At 36.0% G+C, this 24,594-nt stretch overlaps 1 protein-coding gene across 2 annotated transcripts in view; it reads left to right on the forward strand.

Annotated features, from left to right (window-relative positions):
* Positions 1-24,594, forward strand: part of Stet (stem cell tumor) — a 374,943-nt gene that overhangs the window by 182,251 nt on the left and 168,098 nt on the right. The window lies entirely within an intron of this gene.

Consider the following 24,594-nt stretch of genomic DNA (forward strand, 5'->3'; position numbering starts at 1 on the left):
TATTAATTAAACATCTCATCGACATGACATTTGATGATACTATACGCAGTTTGCATTACATTTCTCGCTTTTCTTTGCTTCTACGTTGATGAGAAACATATTTTAAATGAAATGGATATTAGACATAACAGAATGGGATATATAAATAGAGGAAAGCTGTTTAATTAATGAGAAGAATACTGGTACACGATTAACCCTAATTACTCGTAAATTGTTTCCGTCATTAATAGAAGATTAAAATTCATGGGATATCCTTATATTTCCATCATTATATTTTACATATGCTTAAAATATATTAACATTCTAAGCATTAAAATAATTCAACGAATTTATCGCAATTAATTTATCAAATTAATACCGATACAAACATATTAGTAGTTATATAAAAAGTGCATGTAAAATATTATTTATTACATAATTTTAATCATTTTAATTTGATTTTAGTTTAAATATATAAAATATTAAATATTAAATATTAAATCTATAATTATTTTAATCCATGATTTAATTGTCAAAATATTTATAAAATTAATAAAATATAGAAAAATAACAATTAAATTTTTAAAGATGAAAAATCTAAAAAATTAAACTTGCTTGAAAAATGCGTTCGCAAATTTCATTTCATTAATCCAATTTAATTGCGTACATTTGCGTATAACGAAAAGGAAAAGTGATATCCATTATATTGAATACTTTATGTCAACGGATTACGTAAAATTCATTAAGTTAATCGTCCATGTTTTAAAAGGCGGATTGGGTTTGCCGATAATCTCACGGGCGAGATTAATGGCTCGTGGTGACCGAGAGAACCGTAGAGTCTCCGGATAATGTTAAAAGAAAGTGGACGATAAAAGCGAAATGGGCGGCGAATCGCCACCAAACGGTAGCACATCACGTCGGCAAGGTTTGCTTTTAATCACGAGCGGATCGCGCTAACTGATTTCACAATCTTTATTAAGGTCCGTAATTGAGCCCCAGCGAAGCGCAAGTGCGCACGTTCGTAGGTGGATATAAGTGAGCAAACATGAGTATCTGCACGCACATCCGCACGTATGTAAAAGAGAAAGAGATAGATAGAAAAAGAGAGACAGAAAGAGAGAGAAAGAGAGAGAGAGAGATGCGCGCGATCACAGCGAGCAGAAAGTAACGCTACCACTTCCGAGTGTTTGCCGAAGGTTCGTTTGAGCTGGCTGTTAATTAATTCCTCTAACGCTGCCGGCGGTTACCGACGAGATGCATTAACGTCACCCGGGTAGAGTCGACAGACTTCGGAAGAGCGTACAACGGTTGCACTTGTTAGCGCTAATGGAATTGAACGAAATGCCGCGCGACCACAATATTGCGCTGCCGTGAGTAATTACATTGACGCGGCAGGTGATTTAACCTAATTACGGAATTAATACGCTCGGCTGGCTGGTCGCGACTCTGCGTTTTTGCCGCTGCGGTTCGCCAACTGCGAAAGAGCGGGCTTATCCGACGCTGTAAATGGATACGCAATACTTAAATCTCGGCGCGTAATAGCTCCGAGAGCTTAATACTTCGTAATATTTATGACGTATAACCGAGATCATGGGATCAACAAAGCTAATATCACGCGCGCGACTAAACGCACAAACGTGCGTTTCGCTAAGTTCATGAACCAGTATGAAATTATACTAATAATGTGCGATTTATTTGAAATCAATCCGTAGGATTAAATAGAATAATTATAACCTTTGAATAAATAGCACAACACGAATGAATTCTCAATAATGAAATTAATATAATATTTAATTAGTAATTATCTGAATTTTATAATGATGATTTGTTGCAGCGAATTCTGTAAATAGATATTTTACATATAGCTGATAATGTGCTATTATTATTATTCACGATCGTCATTAATAACGAACTTCTAAGAAGGGACTCCATTAAAAGAGGATAAAAGCCGCAAGGAATACACGAAAATAAATTTGTGTCAGAAAATTAAGCCTTGTGCATGTCACCGCACAACAAGATAATATTGTCGCGATCAATCTTGCGCTACTAATAATCCCGAAAGCGAGCGCGCAAACGTTCGATGTCAAGTCGAATCGGGTTGTCAACGTCTCGCGACGTGGCACGGGACGGGGAGAATCAGGAAGCGAAAAGATTCTCCGTATAAGACGAACTGCCACGAGCAAGAAAAGGGGGTTGGCCTCCGCGCACCCTTTATCGTGCGACGACAGACCCGGGAGTTGGACGACCCCGAGCAAGCAGGCATTCACCCGACCTTTTCACCCACTCCTCGGAATGCCCCGCATCGGAGTCTTCCCCTTCGATTTGACACCGTGCTCAAAGTCGTACTCCCGTCGTCCTACTTGCCCATCGTCGTTCCATCACTGCCAGCCACCTCCGTTACCACCGAGGAAGATTCTCTTCCTCCTTCCCCAAAGGGCTGCCCTGATACTCCGCCAATGAGGATAACAGAGCTAATACGTCGTATGCGCTACATTATCGTGTCTGTCTTTCGCAACGTTGAATGGAGCTGGAGATTATATAAGTTTCTGACGCGTACCATGAGGTGATCAGTTAAAGCCGGTGAAGCTATTACAGGAATAGAAATAATAGCTCCTGCCACGAGTGTGAGATAAAGATATTACATTATAAATTGTTATGTTGTATTTCGAAAAATAAATAGATATAATTTTTCAGCGCAACTATTGTTTTGATCCATTTAACATCGATATCGTGTTTGTCATAATTAGCAATGGTCGAATTGTAAAGATGAATGTAACGAATATAATACAGACAAGCTGTTATCTGACAATTAAACTAGGATATGACAGTATGAGAAATGTAACAATAATTTTATATATGCAAGGAATGTGTATTCGCCGAGCAGAGCAATTCATATTTAAAAACTTTTTTAAAATGTTCGCGTATAAGCCATTTATTATAAAAGTGATATACTAGATTATGAAATGCAGTTAATTTAAATAAAGTATAGAAAATTCATATTGAAAAGATTTAAACGAGACAAAATTTTAACTGATTTTAACTAATTTAAATAATTAAAATCTTACGTCAATCTCAATATGAACAATCTACATAATATTAAAATAATAAAAAAAGTCAAATTTCGCGAAACACGTTTCGCCAACTTGCGCTCCAGGATACAATTGTGTCGTTCCAATTGTGCCACGAATGCCTTGTATATGCATCGATTTATGGCACTTTATATTGCCCGAGAGGCGAGGAATCGAAGTCGCGATGATATTCCTGCACCGCGAATTCCCAGAGTGCCTACAGCTGAAAGCATTTACAATCGATACCTGGCCTATTCCGCCTTTTCCCGATGTTACGTCGCTGAAAGGCATCGTTCTCGTATGCATAATTCGTCCTCGTCGTCGACATACCGTGTTCTTCTATCGAGTGTGTAATCAAATCTCGCGCGCGGCATCCATGCGTTACGCGAAATCACAGGAAGGTGATTGTGAAAACTTCGATAGTCGTGATATATCGGTAAAGAAAACGAGACACGTGTAAGGACGAGTTTTTTTACTCTTTCGAAATTCCTGATACATGTATACGTCGTCAGAGAGACACGCTTTCTTATCACGACAATAAAAAAGAAGAGTTTAAAACCGAAAAACAAAGCCAGACTGTGTTGAACCGAAGGGATGTTCTTTACTTTACGCCGCGGAGAATGGCGTAAGCGCGGATATTCTCGCCAGGTCTCTTATCGAGTCGGTAGGCGCTCGTGACAATATCTCTTGGTCACGACTCCCGTGGGAACGGCGGGAAGCCTCGAGTCATATAAGGAGTACATTTGTCACACACACCAGGCAGTAGATCCTGTCCGCCCATATCCCACCATAGTTGTCTTCCCGACTGCGCTTCTCGCGAACCCAGCAGGTATCGCGTGTGTGCACGTGCTACGTCCCGTCCATTTTTAATGTATTCACCTAACCCGTCTATCTGTCTGATTCGCGAATAAATATCCCGTCGTACGAATCCCACACCGCAACGAGGCGGCTCTTAACGCGCCGACAGTAAGACAAACGATGGAACCGGATATCCGAGAAAATATCAGCCGCGAGTCCTCGATGCGTTAGCGATGATCCTCGATAATGTCAGATGATTACTTTTCGAAGCGTGATAACCTTCGAGATTGGTGATGGTAAAGTAAAAAATTGTGAAGAACGTACTCTCTAAATTTCTTAGAGTGAAAATGCACTCGAAAAATTGAGTGACTGGTCAAGTCACTCTAGTTAGAGTGATTTTTCACTCATAGGAGTGAATTCTTCTCACTTTTTGTTGTAGAGTAAAAAATTCACTCTGCAAAATAGAGTAAATATGTATACTCTATTTTGTAGAGTGAATATTTTCACTCTATGTAGCATTTTCACTCTATATAGAGTGAAAATTTTTACTCATAAAGAGTGAGTAAAGCGCATGTGAAACGCGCATGAGTCCGCCATTAGCAACACTGTCGTATCGTTGTCTCGCAACGTTACCAACTCGTTGCACGTGTACTTGGTATACAAGACATATTAAAGTAACTTCTTAGGAATATATCTTTTTATTTTAACATATTTCGAACGAGTGTAAACATATTTTTTTGTGTGTAACGTTAAATATATTTATATAGCTGTGACAAGAAAAAAAGAGGTTAATCGGCTTTTACACCGATAATGAGATAACATGCTGTGTGCGATGTTCAGCTTCGATTAATTCAAGTAAAAAGCAATGATTGCTTCTCATTTCAACTAATTGAAGCTTCACGTCATATACGTAACGTGTTATCTTATTATTAGTGAAAGACGGCTTAGAATCTCACTTCCTGAGAGTGAATCTGTTCACTCGTAATTGAGTGAAAAATAACTTGACGAAAGTGATGACTCCACTCTGATTGAGTGAATTATTCACTTCGAACCGAGTGACACATTCACTTTACATTCAGAGTTAAACAGTTCACTTTTGTGAAAAGTGAATGTTCACTAATTACGAGTGGCAGTATTTTCACTATCACTTGGAGTGAATATTCACTCGCTTGGAGTTAGATTTCACTCTAAGAAATTTAGAGAGTATATATATAAATTTTAAAAAATTGATAAAAAAAGCTCTCTTATTTATTCTAGTAATTTTTTTGTAATTTAATAATATATTTGTCGGTGAAAGAAAGAGAAAGAATCTCTTACAGAAAAATAAGTAGATCGGATCTACTCTCAAGTTATACTTTGTATGCTCTGACATGAAAACTTGTGAAATATTGATGTACACTGTCAAGAGTCGCCGTCATGATGTTCGATATTTTTTAAGAGAATATCTCGATAAAATCACGAATTGACACTCAATTGCAATCGATATACGTTCGCGCTTTCGAAAGTTTTCCTAACAAAGATTCCGCTAACATTTATTGGATATTAGTTATTAATTTTTCATGAATTATATTCGTGTGTTGACACAAGAAATTGAAAATGAGTATAGAACGATCTTATCGAAGAAAGTTTGATAAGCAAAGCTTTGGAATTATTAATTTTTATTTTATCATCAAATGTTACTATCATAGAAAAATTGATGTGATTCTTATCATTGATACACGTCAACCATGATAAAATTTTCGACATTTTTATTAATATTACGCACTCGAATATTCAGTCAATAATCAAGCACCCACAATCAACCTTTGATCTCTCATTGCTCCGCAAATGCACTTTGTTAAGTATAACGAAACTCGAACACGAGTCGTCGTCGTGCAACGCGTTTCTCCGGATTATCTCGATTAGTGACGAGCGTCGAGACGCCTCTGCAGACGAGGAACTCGTGCGTCGTACATTTCGCGACATAGCAGACACATAGTCAGACGGTCCGTTCTATTTATAGTTGAGGGACTTTGGTGAAACCGCGGCAGATGTAACAAGAAAGCGAAATAAAAGAGATATCTATTCCTTAGTATTAAAGCCGATTCATTCTATCCATTTTTACTTATTGTAAAATGCTTTTCTCGCCTGCGACAAAAATAATTGAATTTTTTATTATCAAGTAATTTCACACTAAATAAAATTTTTTTTAATAATTTACGCAATTATAAAGCAAATTTGTTATGGCAAATTTGTTTTCCTATATCTTGTATGTATTTTCAGATAAAATTATTAATTTATAAGCAATTAAATATAAAAAGTTTTTCGATTAAATTTGCCAAAATGCAGATAGATAACAAAATATATTTTCTGATTAATTCCAGATGAATTTTGCTTCAACAAAATATGAATTTATTTGTAATTTAATTGGAATTTAATGGTAAATGTATGAGAAATAATATAACACAAAAATTGATGTATTGCAAGAAATAATCTCACCGAGTTTTCTTCGAAGAAAAAACAATATCTGTCAATCAATCGGTCATTAAAATTAAAGTCAAACGTTCTGCAGCATCGCGTAATAGAGTGTTATTTCAATTTTTTCGTCATACGCGCCCTATCCCTATTTCATATTGCTCGCATGCGAACGCAAGTAATCAGGCTCTAGGGTCGTCCAAAGGTAATAGCCACATGCGATCCCATCGTCGCCATGTGAGTCAGCCTTTATAGGACGGTCATACTGTAGCAATTGCGGCGCCAAGTGACGGACCCCCGACGTCGTTCGACGTCGGTGCCGGTGTTACTGGCGCTAACCCAAATCGTATACCCCAGCTCTCCCTCTCTCTACCTATCTCTCCCTTTCTCTGTCTCTCTCTATTTCTTTTCTTTCTCCATCTCTCTGTTCGATTCTTTCTCCCCGGTGTATCTTCGTCCAGACGAATTATAGACCGCTCGCCGGAGATACATCAAGTCGCCGCCAGTCGAACTTATTTCGCGCCAGCGCGTCGATCTTTCGATCAAGTTGACTTTCGATGAGACGAAATGGACCAATCTCGACCTGCTGAATGCACTTAGTCGCGTTAGTGAGACAAGCACTCCTTTCCTACTTAAAATAGTACGATAGGAGAAAATTGGAAGTAAATAGAAGGAGAATTGACTAATTTGAAAATTGTTTTATAGATAGATTATCATATCAAACAAGTGCATTGATATGTAAAATCGAACAATTTTATAACGTAAAATTATTTTTGTAACTTTTATTGTAAATAGAGACTGCGAAAAGTTTATATTCTATAATATAAAATGTTTTTTGAAATCTTATAATAATCATACAATTCATTCATACCGATTCTTTTTACAATAAAAATTACAAAAATTATATTTCAAATAACTTATACTTCATATAATCTTTCCGATTGTTGATATTGTTTCTCAAATGCAATTCGAAAAAATAAATTCTACAACTGTGTGCTACTGCTTTCGCGAAACTAAGCATTCGTAATTAGATTTCGGTCGTATGTTCCACACTTGTATACCACGTGGTAAATCTGCAGAGGCGGAGGTCAACCGGTAATTAAATCGGCTGCCGACCTATTTACCGTCGCACGATTTATAGGACGCGAGAAAATTTCGGGGCGAAAATTTCGCGCGATGATCGAGCAGCCGAATTCCGGGCTAGGGCGAAATTCCGCGAATACGCGATAAATAAAACCGGGCGAGGCCGCCGCTCGTTTTTGGGATATGGATTGAATGAGAGTGCGGCACGGCAGAAAGCGCGTACCTCATGATTTTTCGCTCCCCGCTACCGTCGTTTACCAAACAATTCCCAATTGCCTTGTCAAAAAGTTCCGGCCAGAAATGGCCGCTGATTTATAGGTCGCGGATTTATCGTCCCGCCTAGCGAAAACGGGAAAAACAAAAGGGAATCAGAAAGGGATAGGCGGAAAGCCATCGAGGTGGAGAGGAAAATGGGAAACGCGCGTACGGGAAACGTGTACGTGTATGTGACTGACAAGTGTTATAGCTGTCGCGCAATTAAAAGTTGTCTATTAGAGGAAGACGGGAAGTGCATTTTATAATTGCCTGCAGTATTCGAAATAATAATAATTGAATGAAAAATTATCTGCAAAGAATATCTGCATATCTTATAAATTAACTAAAACTTTTTAAAAAACAAAAAAGATAGAAAAAGAACTGTGTATGTCATAGCTTAGAATTTTTTTTTGTTTCGCACTTTAAAAAAAAAATCACTGCTTTATCTAACGCAACATTCCCTTGACGTGGAAGCCACTCCATTTTTATATAGGTCCATTGGGTCGACGATACGTCACTGGAAGGAAAAACGTGTCCCGCGCGTGAAACGCCACTACGAGCATCGGATCGCTTCGTTTTCGAGAGTATTTTAAACCCTAGCCGGTCATTAATACACATCCGCTCGGTGTATACGACCAGTCGGGGGTGAGGTCGACTGTTATATAGCGCGCGAGTGTGCATCCACGAATGAATTATCGGCAGCGGGCTCGATGCAACCGGCACAAAATCGCTGCGAAATTCATTCGTCTAGCCCACTTGTGCGCACTTGCGTGCATCTCTTTCAACCATGTCTATGAATATGTAATAAGTATGGATGTGCGATAAAATTCCTGCTGCTCGCTCAATGGAAAGACCCCGCTCATCATGGCGGAGAAGAATAGGACGGTTTCAATGAAATTCCATTCCGTAATTGCAAATCGTTTTCATTATTTATACGCTTTCATTATTTATCACTAATCTCATTGATTATCTTTTTTATTAGATATGCATTTATTCGAAATATTATATAAATACAACGACACACGTGACCTCTTATTTATATATGCAGATATTATTATAATAATAAATTATTTCACTTCCAAGAAATATGAGCACAATTTGACTATTTGTTAAGCAAATTATTGCATATAAGTTTTCTGATTATCATATATTCAATTCAAATCGCAAACAGTCTACGAAGCGTCTAGTACTGTAAATAATTATGAAATAATTTAGTTGAGGTTCTATTAACTCTCGGATCATTGCATTGCAACGTCGACAACATTATTTCCCGTATGTGCACGCATCTACGTTCTGGCAACTGGGAAACGAAGTACTGAAACTGTTGCCGTTAGTTAATTTTCCTGAATCGCGACGAGATTCAAAGTCAAACTTTCTCGATTGCCCGCAGCGGTTGACGTTAATTCCATTCGTCTCCACCGGGAACGAAATTTGCACGTCGAGTATACCGGATGATTTCACCCAGAACAGCTTAATATGTTTGCTAACAGATAGCGATCCTTTTATTAAGAAAAATCGTGGCAAGGTAAAAAAAAAATTGCGATTACATATTAACAGAATGCCTAATACATGAGACTTGTAAAAAAATTCACTGAAAATATCCTGATCTTCCAATTATTTTGGTTGAAAATTTCAAGTAAAGAAAATATTTTAAAGATCTTATGATACAATTTTCTACATTTTGTATTGTGCGCATTTTTTAGTGCTTTTTAGCCTTACGAAGGAAAACCACTTAAGTATCAAGTACTTTACAAATTTACAAATGTACTGAAAAATAAAAAACTGAATAATAGAGATAAAATTTCCAACTTAATTATAAAAAAGTTCTAACTTTCATAACATTTTCATTTTTTACCATTAAAAACTAAAATAAAGAATATGTTCTGCATATTGAATATTTTGTTAAAATATTAACATAAAGAGAGATAGATAAATATTTATAATATATTTTAAACACTTAATTCACACAACTTGGCTTATTAGTAAATTGCCGACTGCTTATACAGTATAAGAGTAAAATTGTCAGAGAGAGATTTTTTTTAAATTCCTTGAGTTTTAATAAAATTTCATGAAAATTCACTAATTTTTTTTTTCCAAAAATTCCCTGGAAATTCTAGATTTTCCATGTTTTTCAAGAGAATAAACATCCTGATTAATTATAAGAACTAAAACAAAAGAGCACTTTCTAATTAGCTATCACGCGATACAAAAGAATGTGAGCGCTATTCATTTTTAATTAAATCATTAAATAAATTAATAGAAAATTAATAAAATAATTAGCGAACTATGTACATATAATATATAAAAAGTATTAACAGTTGAAACATTTAATAGTAGAAACAGCAAGTCGATTTAATAAAGATATATTATAAATAATGAGTTATTTCTCGATTTTCAAGTTAATTAATATCATATATAATCATTCATTCAGTATTAATATTAATATTAATATTTAATATCACATTCTCATATAATTGTTTTAATGTGTTCCATATGTGATGTAAATATGCAATGATTTGGCATCAATCCTAAATTTCATTTATATAAATATAATATATATATTTTGGAATCTTACACACACATTCTCTCTCACACACTATTTCGCTCATTAATACTTATACAATAATTATACGACGGCAAATTTCGTAGTCTCGCGACACTTATGTAATCTGACACTATTGTCGCCCGGTGCAGTCGGTATCACAAGAAAGTGAAGACGTCGCGAAGAGGACGATGAGTGTCGAAAACGGCCGTGAAAACAGTCACGATGAAAGAGAGAGAAAGAGGGAGGAGGAGGCGAGAGATAGTAGCAAAAACGATGCGGCGGACATCTCGAGTAATTCGGAACGGACAATCTCGAGAGGGTGCGAATAATTTATGCGCGCAATTAGGTGACGGCGGGGGCGTGTAAATTAATTGGGAAGATGGTAGTAAAAGTTAATTTGGTAGGTAGCCAGGGCTCTGGCAGTCATTTGGCTCAGGTGGCGCGCACGGAGTGCTTCGCCGATTCGAGAGCAAAATTCGTGGGAGGTAAGAACCTAAATGGGGAGAGAAACACCGAGAAATAGAGGCTCGTTTGGATGCATGCGCGTGTGTATGTATTTTCTAAATGTGCGGGTGACCCTCCTTGAATGTGAAATCCAATTAATTTTTATTTATGTAATAATACATTTTATCACGAGCAGAGCTAACATAAGATTAATTGATCTCTTATATGACGCATTTTGCATTTAATAGTCTATTTTATATAAAAAAAATTTTTAACTTATATATTTTGTGAATTTTGCACGTTGTGTTTTTACTTCAGATAATTCTAAGACTAAGATAATGATTTTCCTCTCCTACAATTCCGCATGCACACACATATTAGTAATATAGTAATAGTATATTGGAAAAGAAAATCGAGATAAAGCACGCGCCGCATGCTAACGCAAAATGGCAGAGACGGTTAGTGGCGGAGAATGTTAGTAATAAGAAGAATACAAAGATGATGAAGTGAAAATGACATACTGAATGAGAGAGCCAATGATATTGAACATTTTATCGCTAATTGGATCTCTCTAAGCGTTCAAACATTAAAAGTGTACAATTATACATTGCGTTTATAGTCTCTACCTTGCGGCAACAATTATTCATTTGTCATATTCGGCAAAATTTATGTCATATTTGCAATTACATTAATAATGCTGAATTTGTATTACGATGCAGTTAATTATTCATATCGAAATCGCGGATTCGTTTCACGGAATTTCAATAAATTGTCAATACTTTTTCATTTGTAGAAAGCTTAATTATTCTCTAAAGTAAATCGATTCTATTTTCGCTTGTCATATTCGCGCGTTCTGGAATAGACAATTTTCATGAAACCGCTAATTTATCTGGCGTCAACCGAATAAATGTTCTGTGAGCTTTCATCAGGAACTCTCGATCTCTGAGCTTTCGTCGCTCATGATGTACTACATCCATCTTTCTTCAAGTCATTTTCCGAGATTCGCGAGTTAGCAGACAGAGAGATAGTGAGCGGTTGGTCGATAGCGGATACAATGTTGATCTCTAGCGATGATATATCGGTCATACTCGGCTCATCTCTCGCACGGTTGAATCTTTTCCAAGGGAATAGAGTACGGCACAGACAAGGTGCTCTCGATCTCTCCTCATTTTCTCACCATCGAATAGACCCAGAATCCATCTCGGTCACAAATATTTTTTTCTTGCAGACACATTAGACAATGAAAACGAGGTGTCTTGGTCAAGTAAGGTCACGGATTTTTTCTGATTTTCTGATGTTCCTCATTTCAATAGATTATATAGTTAGATTACATTCTTTGAATAATAAATTGCACATAATAATAAAAGATATAAATGTATTAAAGATTAAATTAGAAAAAATCGTTATAAAATGATAATAATGGATACTATTATACGCCTTCGTAAAGGTAATTTGCAGCTATGCACCGGTTGACTTAATTACTTTAATTTCCGGACAGAAAAGAGGGAATATTTTCCGGTGAAAGTCCTTTGTAATTCAAACTCTTAACTAGTATAGAAATTAATGCGACGAAAGACGGTAAAGGCGCTCGAATACTACTTTAAGATCGCGGAAGTTTCGCGGAAGATTGGCATAAAATACAAAGAAAAGGTGGAAAAATTAAATTAGGATCATCCAACGAGACTTGTTACGGATACGTTCCGACAATCGGAAAAGAATAGATTACAGAGTGAGATACAAAGAATATTAAGTAGACGCGACGTTCTCAGACAGGAAAAATGAACTTTCTTTTAATATAAAAAGGAAAATGGCAGTATATGCCACAAAGGATTATCATGCAAAAAAGATGCGATAAAGTAAAATTTTCTTAGTGAAAAAACTTTTTCTTAATTTTAAAATAATAATCGTTCGATTTAAATATTGCTAAATAAAAAAAAACCTACACATTTCGAGCGAGCTTTAAATTGACATAGTTATTGCCATTATATTATGGCATCCTATATAGTTATCCGCCATATATCGTACGACCTCCCTACTATAAATTGCCATTAATGTCGAGTTTCGGGAACCGCGAGTGACATATCGAAAGAAAAAGATGAGCACTGAAAGTACGCTTTGAGGGTACTGAAACGCACCACTTCCTTTCGCGGCGCCGTGAACCGAGAACGAATGTAGAAACTTCCGAGAGCTGGAAGCCAAGAATTCCTCGGGAGAAAAGAGGCTCGCGGCGCTGACGGAGAAGCGAGGAAAAATTTACGAGAGCTGGACCGTTCCCATTGAAATCCCGGGTCTGGAAAACCGCGAAATCGTTGAAATAACGTCGCGGCACTGGTGAAAATCTCGCGGAGATTCGATATCCGTTCTTCATAAAGAAGAAGCGCCAAACGTAACCGAAAATTACTGTCGGGCGGAAGAGCCGCGCGCGATTACCACTCGTTCATTCTTGTTCCGATATCCGCTTATAAATCGTGTTACAAACTCGAGCAAAGTTCAACAATTTCAAGTGCGTTATCACTTTTATGGTCAAACTATTCGCCATTTCTCGATTTGTTATTAATGATCTTTTCTGATTCTCGGATTGTTTTATTATCGGTGAAAGAGAGAGGAAGAAAAGCATTTAATTTAAATAAATTCATAGACAGTTATGCATGTGCAATAATTAAAATAAACATACAATTTTATATATATAAGCAATTTACTGCATAATGTAATACTTTTTCTTCTATTATTATAAATTTTTTCATTTTATCTATATTATATTATTATTTATTAAATTATGAAAGCGAAATATATGTAGGATGTTTGTAAATATATAAAATATTTTGCTTTCTTATACATAATATTAATATGTAATAATATTATTTTAATTAAAATAATATTATTACATATTAATATAATGTGTAAGAAAGCAAAATATTTCATATATTGATAACGAAAATATGATGTATGTATTCCTTTAGATATTAATACACGCGGCATTATTTTCACGTTACTTATTTTTATCAAAATTTTTCAATATATGCATTTGTTGTATTTTACGCCGCTTCTTTCGTCAGTTTTTCTCTTCGCTAGAGATACTGGTCTTCGCCAGAGAGGAGAGCAGGATTCGAACTTTCTCCGTTCGTTTCCAGTTCGCAGTTCGGCCTAGGAGGAAGTGATGCGTCTCGGTAGCTTTGAAAGCGCGTCAGTCTTCCGCATGAGAGAAGATCCGTGCGATTTCCGCGCGTAACATCTTGCGGGGCGTGAAACGATTCCTCCGAACTTGCGGGGACAATGGCTGCACCTTCTGCGCGCTATGCGTTTCATGTCTCGTCTCCGTACGAAAACGTAAAGTTTCCGCAAGGATAATTTTATGGAATATTTACAACGTCGTCGTCGTCGCCAAACCGCCGTCATCTAACGGTCCGCGGGTCTGTGATATGTAATGTGTAACGCCATCCCTTGCGTAAAAGTTATTTCCGCTTTGATTTCCCGAGCCCGACCGTGAGCAAATTAAACGCTTGTTAGAACACGTAAAACCACGGGGAAGTTTTAGCTTTAATTTGTTTCCTGCATTATTCCATCACAACTATATACCTAATAATTGAATTCAGATTCATGTTTCAATTTCGGTTTGAAGAAAATGGATTTTTCCAATGTTAAAATGCGCGTAATATGCAATACGGAAGAGACGCGCCCTTCTTTCCAGGCTATTAAAACTGCAACACGCTGTAATTGCTCGCGTAACAATTGCGAACAAATGTGGTAATGATACTTCCGCTTAAAAACTTAGCTATTCTTTCTTTACAAGACATTTCCTTAATTTCTCTTGCGAAAACAGCTTGTGTTTTTCCCACCCCTCCCTTCCATTACGGCGAGCAAACGAACGGCACTCCCCGGGGACGAAATTAGTACGGAGGATAATTGTGTTCCACGCCCGCGCAAATGTCCAGTTTGTTGTTTCAGTAGCCACCGCGTTGCTGAATGCGCGAAAGAGCTATAGTGGTCGTTTATTCTCGCACGAGCGTATACGCGTCGGGCTTGTGTTGTGTTACGCTACACGTTACGTACATCGCGCTAGTACCGCATCGTCCCGGTGCCGTGACGCGCATCTGCATCTGAAATTTACGCGTCTCCATGTATACGCCTACCCAGATATCAGGCTCACGTTCAAACTTGTCCAACTTCCGTCGGGCGGACGTCCCGTGATCCTAAACTTCCGCAGCGCGCGCTGAATCGTCGTTGCTGAAGTTTGACCGTGTGACTTCGCGCGCATTTGGCGCCGACCCTATCGCCCCGAAACGTACTCCGGAACGCGGCTGAACGCACATAAACTTGACAATACAGAACAGCAAGATTGCACACCGGCTGTCAAGCTAACTGTGTCTTTCCGCATGGCGACATAGCAATCGCCCACATTCGCCCCGTTATTTATTCTATACCGCATACGTTTTTCTCCGGTGAAATATATTTCACGTGTAAAAGTATTTTGAACATTTAACTTTTATTTAAAAATAAAATAAAATAGAAAAACTTGAGAGAGAGAAAGAGAGAGAAATAAAGGAAGAGAAATAGTTAAATTATTTTAGATAGTCTTTTTTAAAATATATTTTTGTTTGTGATGAACTTTATCAGTTCATTAGAAGACATTCAATATTACTGGAATAATCTAAAATTTCTTATATGTTCAGATTTCGAGCATCATTTCTATACATCTCATTAAACTTAAATAGCACCTGTTGTTAAGTAACACCTTTGTCGAGTTACGCTTAATATGACAGTGTATTAAGAATATGTTATTTGGTATAACAACTATAATAATAAATTCGGGACCCGCGCGATTAATCTCCATTTATTTCTTTATTTTCTACTTTTTTCTCATGTTTTTTTTTATTATTTTCTCTTTAACACCGATCCAATTAGATTTCAACGCCCTTTACCGTCGTTTATTCCACATTATAATAGGTCAGTCTAATGTAACGTAATTTTATTACCGCTGTACATATATACCGACTATCATCCGTTATTTTCGTCTCTACTCTCCCAATTAGGGCAGCCGCCAATTTGATCTCTTGGACAAAGCTCCGCCGTCCGATCCTTCTTATCGAAAATTACTAATATCCGGCTACATACAAGATAGGGATTACCCCGGTCGACCAATCAATTTGCCATGGCCCAACTCTCTTTTTATTCAGATTGGGATGGATACGTGCTACATTCGTTCGTGTCGGAGGAGATTCCAGCGCGCCGCGTTTATAAGAAGCAATCCACCCTGGAAATGCGACGCGGTGGCCCACTTTTTCTGCGTTCCTACCTTCTTTGTGCCAGTGCCGGCTACATTATCTTCGTCACCGTGCAAACTGCGTAAATATAGTTCAGCCACTGCAAAATTCCGCAAACAGACAAGATTGCATCATCAGCGGCACGGAAGAGAAACGATTTTCGACTCGCGACGTGTTTTACGATTTATAAATTTGAACCATTTCTCGAATAATATTTGCGTTGCAAGGGTTTTTCCAGAGTTAATGTAATTCCAGTATATTTCCGAACAGCTTCAATTTTAATTTTTTACTATAATTTATACAAATAATAAAAATATACATGCAGCAAAATGCGATTTGAAAACACAATATATATATTTTATGTAAATAATTTATAATTTATTCTCTAGATTTATTCGTCCGTTCATAATTTATGTAAATAATTTATTTGTTTTTAATTCTTGAATTTTAAGGTTTCTGAGACGCGTTGCACCTTCGATTGGGCCGTCGCTGTGCGCACTTTTTCCCTTCATAGGGGATAGGGAAGAAGGGTCCTTGTTGTCCGCGAGAAGTTTCTTGTGAAGGTGAATTAAGTCGTAATGAAGTACGTAGTGAGAGAGCTTGGTTCCTCTCTCCCGAGGTAATACCTCTCCTTCCCGGAGGACAAGCTCTCGCACAAGGGAAGACGGTCTGAAGTTCGCTCAGCACAGCGATCGTGCGGTGCAAAGAAAGTATAAAAATAGAGAGCGAAGAAGAAGAAGAGGAAGAAGGGAAAGTTTGCGCGCAGGTGGAAGCATTTTTTAAAATACGTTTTATGCGCGATTGATTCACACGACCGTCTGCGTTCTCGCGGTAATTTTTCCTCCTTGAATTTTATTCTTCTCTCTAGTTATCTCTCCTAGAGATTCCACTGATTGTAGGCAAATCGGAAATGCATACATTTCCAATAAGATAAGGGAGATAAAAACAATATCATATTGAAGAAGTGAAGTTTGCGTTTCAATATTTCAAGTAACTTGATTAATGGTTCAAATGTTGTCGTAATAAAAATAACATCAATAAATTGATTAATTAAAACAGTTAGAAATGTAACAGCAGCTATGTTAAATCAATTTGTAATATATTATTCAGAATTTTGCATATCGATTAAATACAAATTAAAAAATTTATCTTGTTTTTTTTCTTATAAATTTAATATCATCCTTGAAAGTATATTCGTTATAAATTTTTTAGATGAAATAATTACAATCAGAGGGTAGTATACAAAGCATGCATATCTGCGTTCACCAATAAGCATAGGTAGGTTCTCGCGTATCTACCCGGCTGAAATAGCACGGCGCTTCCAGGGGAGTCTACGTTATAACTCTGTTTAAGTATCCCGGCATTATTAGCGATAATTATTGTTGCGGCCGACCGCAGCGGAAAACGAGAGCTACGAGTTTAACTGGCAGCAGTGAGGGAGCAGGTGTACCGGCCTTATACCAACCTATATACTTGCCGCGCATCGTTGAACCTTGACGCTATTAGCCGCCGTTATGCGATGAACGCGATTTTCATTAACCCGACCACACGAAATATTATCAATTCTTTTTACTTTCTAATCAGTACTTTTTATGCCGCGTTGGATCTTCGAGGGAAATCCTCGGAGAAGATGGGATTTCTCGTATCCCACGAACTTTATGGCGGGTTACTATCCACCTGCACCATCCGGATACTTTATTCTCCGGAATAAATCGGTATTATGGAACGTGTATTGGCATGCAAGCTATTTCATGTCCTCTGTACTTCGTAAATTATAATACAAAAAAATGTAAAATTATGCTCTGCCTCTACATGCATTTGTACTGTTTTTTATAGTGACTCGATGTGATTGGCAAACGTGCAGAAAATGCTTGTTGGATTTTCGGCGCATTTGTTAACATCGATCATATTGTTAAGTCATATTAAAGGAAGGAGGGGATAGTACTACATGTCAGAGAGACGAAATAAAAAAAAAATATATAGCAATATAAAATTTAAAATTTTTCTCTTTATAGAATCGTAAAAAATAACATTCACAATAATATAGCACAATAAAATACTTTTTTATATTACTTAAATAAAAATTTTTTTCTAAAAAAATGATCTATTTTACCTAATGACTTTTTTATTTCGCAACATTTCTCTTTCTTTCTCTTTTTCTTCCTCACTTTTTATGCAAAAATTATTTCTATCCATAACAATTAAAACAACTAAATAGCTATATTTAATCGGATTAATTCAAGACGTAATTTGAATATATATCTTTTGCGATGTAATGAATAGCATCTTGAGCCCTTCAATTTCATTCGCAATTAATAACAGGATTACTACACGTTTCTGCTCTATGACTAGGGTAGTGCAATACTCATGACCCGTAACTCACTATGACTTATAGCGTAGCTGGGTAAACATTCAAATAGTAATTGCTAAATTTCTAGACATAGCTTAACGCTGGTCGTGCATCAGTTTGAAATACGTGTGGAAAATGCATTTCGATTACTGTTAGAAGAGCTCTCGTCCGGAAAATCCTATCATTGAACTAACTTTTTACACAGTCCTAAGTAAATAGCAAACTTTTACCGAGGAGCCAATATTTCTCCTTCAAACGATCTCATTTAAAACTACAGATAAATGTTATAATAATTTCTTAAATCCGTATATTGGGATAAAAGTTTAATCAATATTGAAATTTGACCGTTCTATGTATCTGAGATTATCCTTTTATGACATAATTAAATCGATTATTTGAAAAATTAGATAAATGGATCAAAAATTTAAAAAGAAAATTTTAATTTAAAAAAATAAATTATATTTTAATTTTTTATTTTTTAATTTAGATATAAAATATAAAGTGTATATATTTATGAGCACATTTTGTATTGTGATATAAAACTTAATTTTATAATTTTTTATGATCTATCTAATTTCGAAAATAATTTAAATACTTAGATTCTTAAAGAGATAGAACATTGCTTAAATTTCCATTCTTTTGTCATTAAGAAGAAAATATATTCCAGTCTGTTCGCACTTCAGCTTTGATTGGTATTACGATTTCGGTCAGTGTGCTGAATCCTTGCCACAATGTAATCTTCCAACAATTACTGAGTCATGCGGCTTAAGTTGTTAGTCCGGCCGCAATTAATAACACGCGCAACGTAACGAGAGTGTTTGCGGAGATGCCGGAAGCGCAGCGCGATGCAATAATCACGGGCGCTCGTAACTCACTATGACTTACGGACGGTAACGGCCAAAATCGCAATTACTAAATTTCTCACAAAATTTCGTACCGCGAATGTCGCGACCGGCCGGAACGAAAATACACGGGCAGAGATAGGGTCAATCATGTGAACGCTCGCAAATTTTATTTTCGTCCTTTCCGCTCGTGCGAGTTTTCAGGCGATAAGCGGGCGAACGACCGGTAATTTCGTCATCGCCCCGTAATATTACCGTGTTCTCGTTACCGTAATCTCGTAAATCGTGGCCGTCAGTGTGTTGCCGATGCGGTGAGAGAAAGAGAGAGAGAGAGATAGGGAAAAAGAGAGAGAAAGAGTACCGTAATGCCGTCATAGTGCCCCGATGGCCTCCTCCAGGATCGACGAAATTAAATTTTCATCCGACCGCTTTGGCCTTCTTTCCTTTTTCGATCTCACTCTTGCGTTGCCGCTTCCATCGTTATTTTCTATTCTCTTTTATTTTCCAATTCCTCCGTCTTTTGCAACCTTTCTCTTCCGCGGATGCTGCAGCGGCAAATACTTTCTTCTTTCTCTCTTTCTTTCGTGTTTCTTTCATAACTACGTCTCGTCTCGAATTTCTCTACCTCTCGATCGCGCGAGAGATCTCATTTAACTTATTTTTTAAATTACGGCTGGATTATTCGTGCCGCGCATATCATTGCTGATAATTTGAAATTGATAAGTATATATATTGTATCTTGTGCGCACAGAAGAGATATTATCTATAATTCTGAACATAAACATTACTTCAAGTTATATTACTTGACTTGAAGTCTATTGCGCGCAAAAGATTTCAAAGATTCTAATTTAATTATATAATAATGAAGATTTTTTTCTGCTTCAAAAACTCTATTACTAGAATTCATTATGTTCAGGAATGCGTATGCAGGAGACTCTATCATTATGTTTCTCCTAATTTCTCTTCCTTCGCACGATTCTTGCGAAGCTCCTCATGCCCTTTATCAACGTTCTCACGAACTAATGTCGCGTTCTGAATTCTATCGCTATCTATCGTACGATCTTATTTCTGAAATTATGGCTGAATTATTCGCGCGATTTATTATCCGTGATAATTCAAGTACGGAATAGAGAAAACGATTAATGCCCGTTGCCGGCAATAGCTTTCGCACGTATAGAGACAGTTAAAGTGCAGTGCGTGAGCAATAATGAAGACTTTATACGCCTCACAAGAATTTATTAGTATACTCGGAATTGAGAGTCTATCATTATTATGTTTTTTTTAATTTTTCATTCTCCTTCGCTTGAGTCTCGCGGACTATTCTCTTTACGATTTATACTCTTTCTCACGAATCAAAGCTCTGTATTTATTTCTTAATAAAAAATCTTGCAGAGAAGAGTGAAGAGAATCACGATTATTAACTATGCTCCATGGAATCCAGAAGTGTGATACATAGAAGGGGACATAAAACCGAAAGAAGTACGCAGGAACGTTTATTTAGCGTAAAATTTTGCGAAAGCACCCGCTATAAATCGTGCCGCGATTCTTGATAGAGAGTATGCTGGTAAAATGTACAACGCAAAGAGAGAGTCGCGCGTCTCTCTTGAAATTAAATAAGATTAAATTAGACCGACTAACTTGAACTATAAGGTACCGTAAATAATGGCGATGCGCAACGTTCCAGACTCTCTCTTTGCGTGACTATCATAGAGCTGTATAATTTATTTGTTTGCCAATTTTGTAGATTTGTCCGGTCGTGGCAGATGCAAGTCGCGAGTGAATTTTACCGGTTAATATATATTCGCCGTTATTTGCCTGTACTTAGCAAAATTTTGCAAAGCTTTCGGGAAAGCAAAACAATATGTGCGTTCCGTGACTGAATAATAATATTAAAGTGAAGAGATGTAAGTGAAACATGCAAACATATTAAATTAAATTATATTATATTCCCGTAGAAATAACATGCTGAGTCGAAAAGACAATCGAACTTCTTTTTTTTCCAATTGCGTTTTTATTCTCGACATAGTCAAACAATAAACGGACGCGACTAGAATGGAGCCGTCACTGACTGCAAAGGAAGTGTATTGCACCCTCCACCTCCGTCTTTTTTCCTTCTAATTACATCGACAATTATGAAAGCACCATATTATTATCAGCTCGCTCTCTGGCTTGTCGACTCGGGTAACGACCATATGGACAAATGGATGTTATTCTGCACGAATGTTTTCTTTTTCTCGGCGACGCACACGAAGAGAGAGGCCAGAGACGAGTTGCGCGCGATCGATAGACCTCGAAAAATAACATCGACCTACGCGCAGGACGGTTTTTGCGACAACAGAAATACGGAGAGATAATTGATAATTGATTAATCGAGCATATTGCAACGTGTAAATAATAGGACGTTATTTTGTGTTGTTCGTTGAATGTTTTTCATTTCGGTAAATTATAGTTGTATTAAATAAAATAATAAACAGAAATTCTCTCTTTCTTTAAAACTATATAAAATAATAACTAAATTTAGTGAAACATGATGAGGCGACAATTTATTTGGATTATCATTCTCACGTTACTTTTTATTATTCTGGAATCAATATTCTTTTAATCTCTTTTTATCACGATAATGTCAGTTCCAAAATTGTAACATTTCAACATAAATTGACAGCGCGTTTTTATGAATATCATAAATAATTTGCAACGTTCGTTTGTCTGCCGAAACGTTTCCGTGCAATATATTATTACATCTTTATGCATTTCACACGAAAAACTATTCTATTCACAAAACTTGACAAAAATTATTATCTAATTTTGTAAGTACTCGTAATATTCTTTATTAAATTTACTATGGTAATATCATATATTTATATAATTAATATTATATATTTAGCAATATATATATTTTTTAACAGTAAGTTTATAATTACGATTGAAGTTATAAAGATTGAACATGTATATTACACACACATTGATAATTATTGTATAATAAAACTGAATATCAAAAAATTGAAAGTAATTGTTGTAGTTATTTTACAATTAATTTATTTCGAGATATTGTAAGACAGTTTTAAAGTTATTTCAGCTCCTTTTCAGTCATATTAAAATTAAAATTATGTTTATCGAATGTCTCTCTAGCCGATAATGTTTTAACGCTTAATAAATCGTGATTCTAGAATATTGTGCCAATTAGATGTGCTTATCCAGAATAGTTTGTATGACGTTGTGACATGCTGCCAAATCGAAGCGCTTTAAACAGACATCTGGACGCAACAGCACTGTAATCCGTACTAACGAGGGATTAGTACGGAATGTACAATTCGAACATTCGATGCACAATTTATGTAGGTGATTTTTGTTATTGTTGCATATAACTTTTTCTTGATAAAGTTTTTAGTAAAAAAAATTTATATAATTTCCATATTAATGAATATAACATAAAATAGGGTGTTTTTTTATATAATAGCATAATATAATAGAATATGAAATGAATGTGCGTGATATAATTTTCTCGTTTATATAATTCTTGAATATTCTCTCCCTAATTAATAAACTGAGAACTACTGATAACGTGAGAACTGATTACATTAATAAAAAAGTAATTCATCTTCTCAAAATTGGATGATCTAGATTTTTCATAGTACGCAAGATCTATGCCAACGATCTTTTTTATAACAAGCTGTATGAATAATGAAAATAATCTACGCTCCCTGGTTGCATTAGAGACATTATTTTACGGGATGAAAACTTTTAATTTGGATAATATTGTTAAATGAAAAGTCTCGATGACCATTCGATATCGGCTGGCACCGTGGAAAAGAGGAAAATCTCTCGGCACGACGTCCCACGGCGCTTATAACTCGGAAGCTTATTTTCGCGGCGGTACGTGTTCTCCACGAGTGGGTGAGCACTCGTAGAAATGGTTTCTAACGGTGCCATCCTGACCCCGGTCACGCATCGCGAGGGCGAGGGAGCGTTGTTAGAAGATGAGATCTCGGGAAAGTCACCGTACTGTGCTCGTGAAGCGCAAACGAACCTTTACATAGGCACTCCTTTCCTATTTTCCATTCTCTCTTTCTTCCGTTCGTCGCGTCGGCACGACTGCCGCCTAATTATTGTGCGTATCCTCCGTAGATGAAATTAAATGAAAGCAGCTTGCGAAATTTTACGCAAACGCCACGCGCCAATATGCGAAAATTAAATTGTACCCTAATGCTTTCGGGACTCTAATTCTGACTATTTGACTTATTTATCGCGCAATGTGATATACGTGGTAATAAAATGAAGACTAAAGACATATTATATTATACGCGATAACGAAGATAATAAATTAATCCTTTAATTGCGATTATCTTCACGTAAAAAATTTATAAGTTTTATTATAAATATATAAAAATAAATTAAAATAAAAACAAATTTTAAGTACATTGTTAACAGGAGCATCAGTTCAAGACACGCTGAAAATTATATCAATCACATGAAAATTTAAAAAAAAGTGCGAAATTTTTTTATTCAGAATTTTCATTTTTATTTTTAATTTTAACAACAAATTGCTTGATGAATTTTTTGTTTGCTTAGATAACACACATAGTTAATATCTTCTTTCTTATGACAAAAGTTGGTTAGAAAGAAAGCATTACTTCACCAATAATAAACTGTCATTATCATATCTTTTTGACATTGTTATAATCAAACGCAAATATTGTTAGCAGGAATATTATGAAAAGAATAACAAAATAGGTGCCCGATAAAAGCCTTTTTATCTACCATTTTAAACTGAATCTAGAAACGCTGTTTCGCACAAGATCCGTTGTACAGTAATCTCCGTTATGCAGATCGGAACGCGTTACACACGGTGGAGTATACGAAAATCACTTCCTGCGACATACGTGTGTAAATTCCACTTTTTTTCATCCTACCATCAATTTACGTAATCAATTTGCGTTCTAAATTATTTTTTTTCTTGTTAAAATCAAATTGATTTCTTCATTACTTTCGTTTTGTTTATCTTCACTTGACTATTTATTCGTTTTATGACCACAAACTCATAAATTTTTGCGTTCACGAAGAAGAAACGTTCGCGAATGACCTCTATTGTTTGCGCAAACTTCCATTATCCTGATGTGTTCAAAATATTTATTCTTCCTATTTTATTGTTTGCAATGTCGCTCTTGCGACAGATTGGCTGCACGCCAAAGATAAATAGCTTTTTGTTTATAAAGAATATACGGATCAAAATAATAGAAAATCTGATTCAGAAATTAGAAAAATAGTTTTATATTTCAAAGCTAGATAACACTTAAATTTGATATATAAAATATTTATTTTTACTAGTCATGTTGTCATATTCATGCGTACTTGAACTTTACAATATTTTTCTGCATTGGGAATAGAATATACATTCTGTATAAAATGATATTGACATTTTCGTGTCACGAATTGTTGGCCTCTATGATTTAGCCATTGAAGCAACAAAATATATCATTTTAAGCGTTATATTCCATTTTATAACTAAGTTTTTTAT

The sequence above is a fragment of the Camponotus vicinus genome, unplaced genomic scaffold, assembly GCF_025532165.1.
Source record: "Camponotus vicinus isolate PSW18456_S1 unplaced genomic scaffold, iyCamVici1.0 SCAF_2, whole genome shotgun sequence".
Classification (NCBI taxonomy): Eukaryota; Metazoa; Arthropoda; class Insecta; order Hymenoptera; family Formicidae; genus Camponotus; species Camponotus vicinus.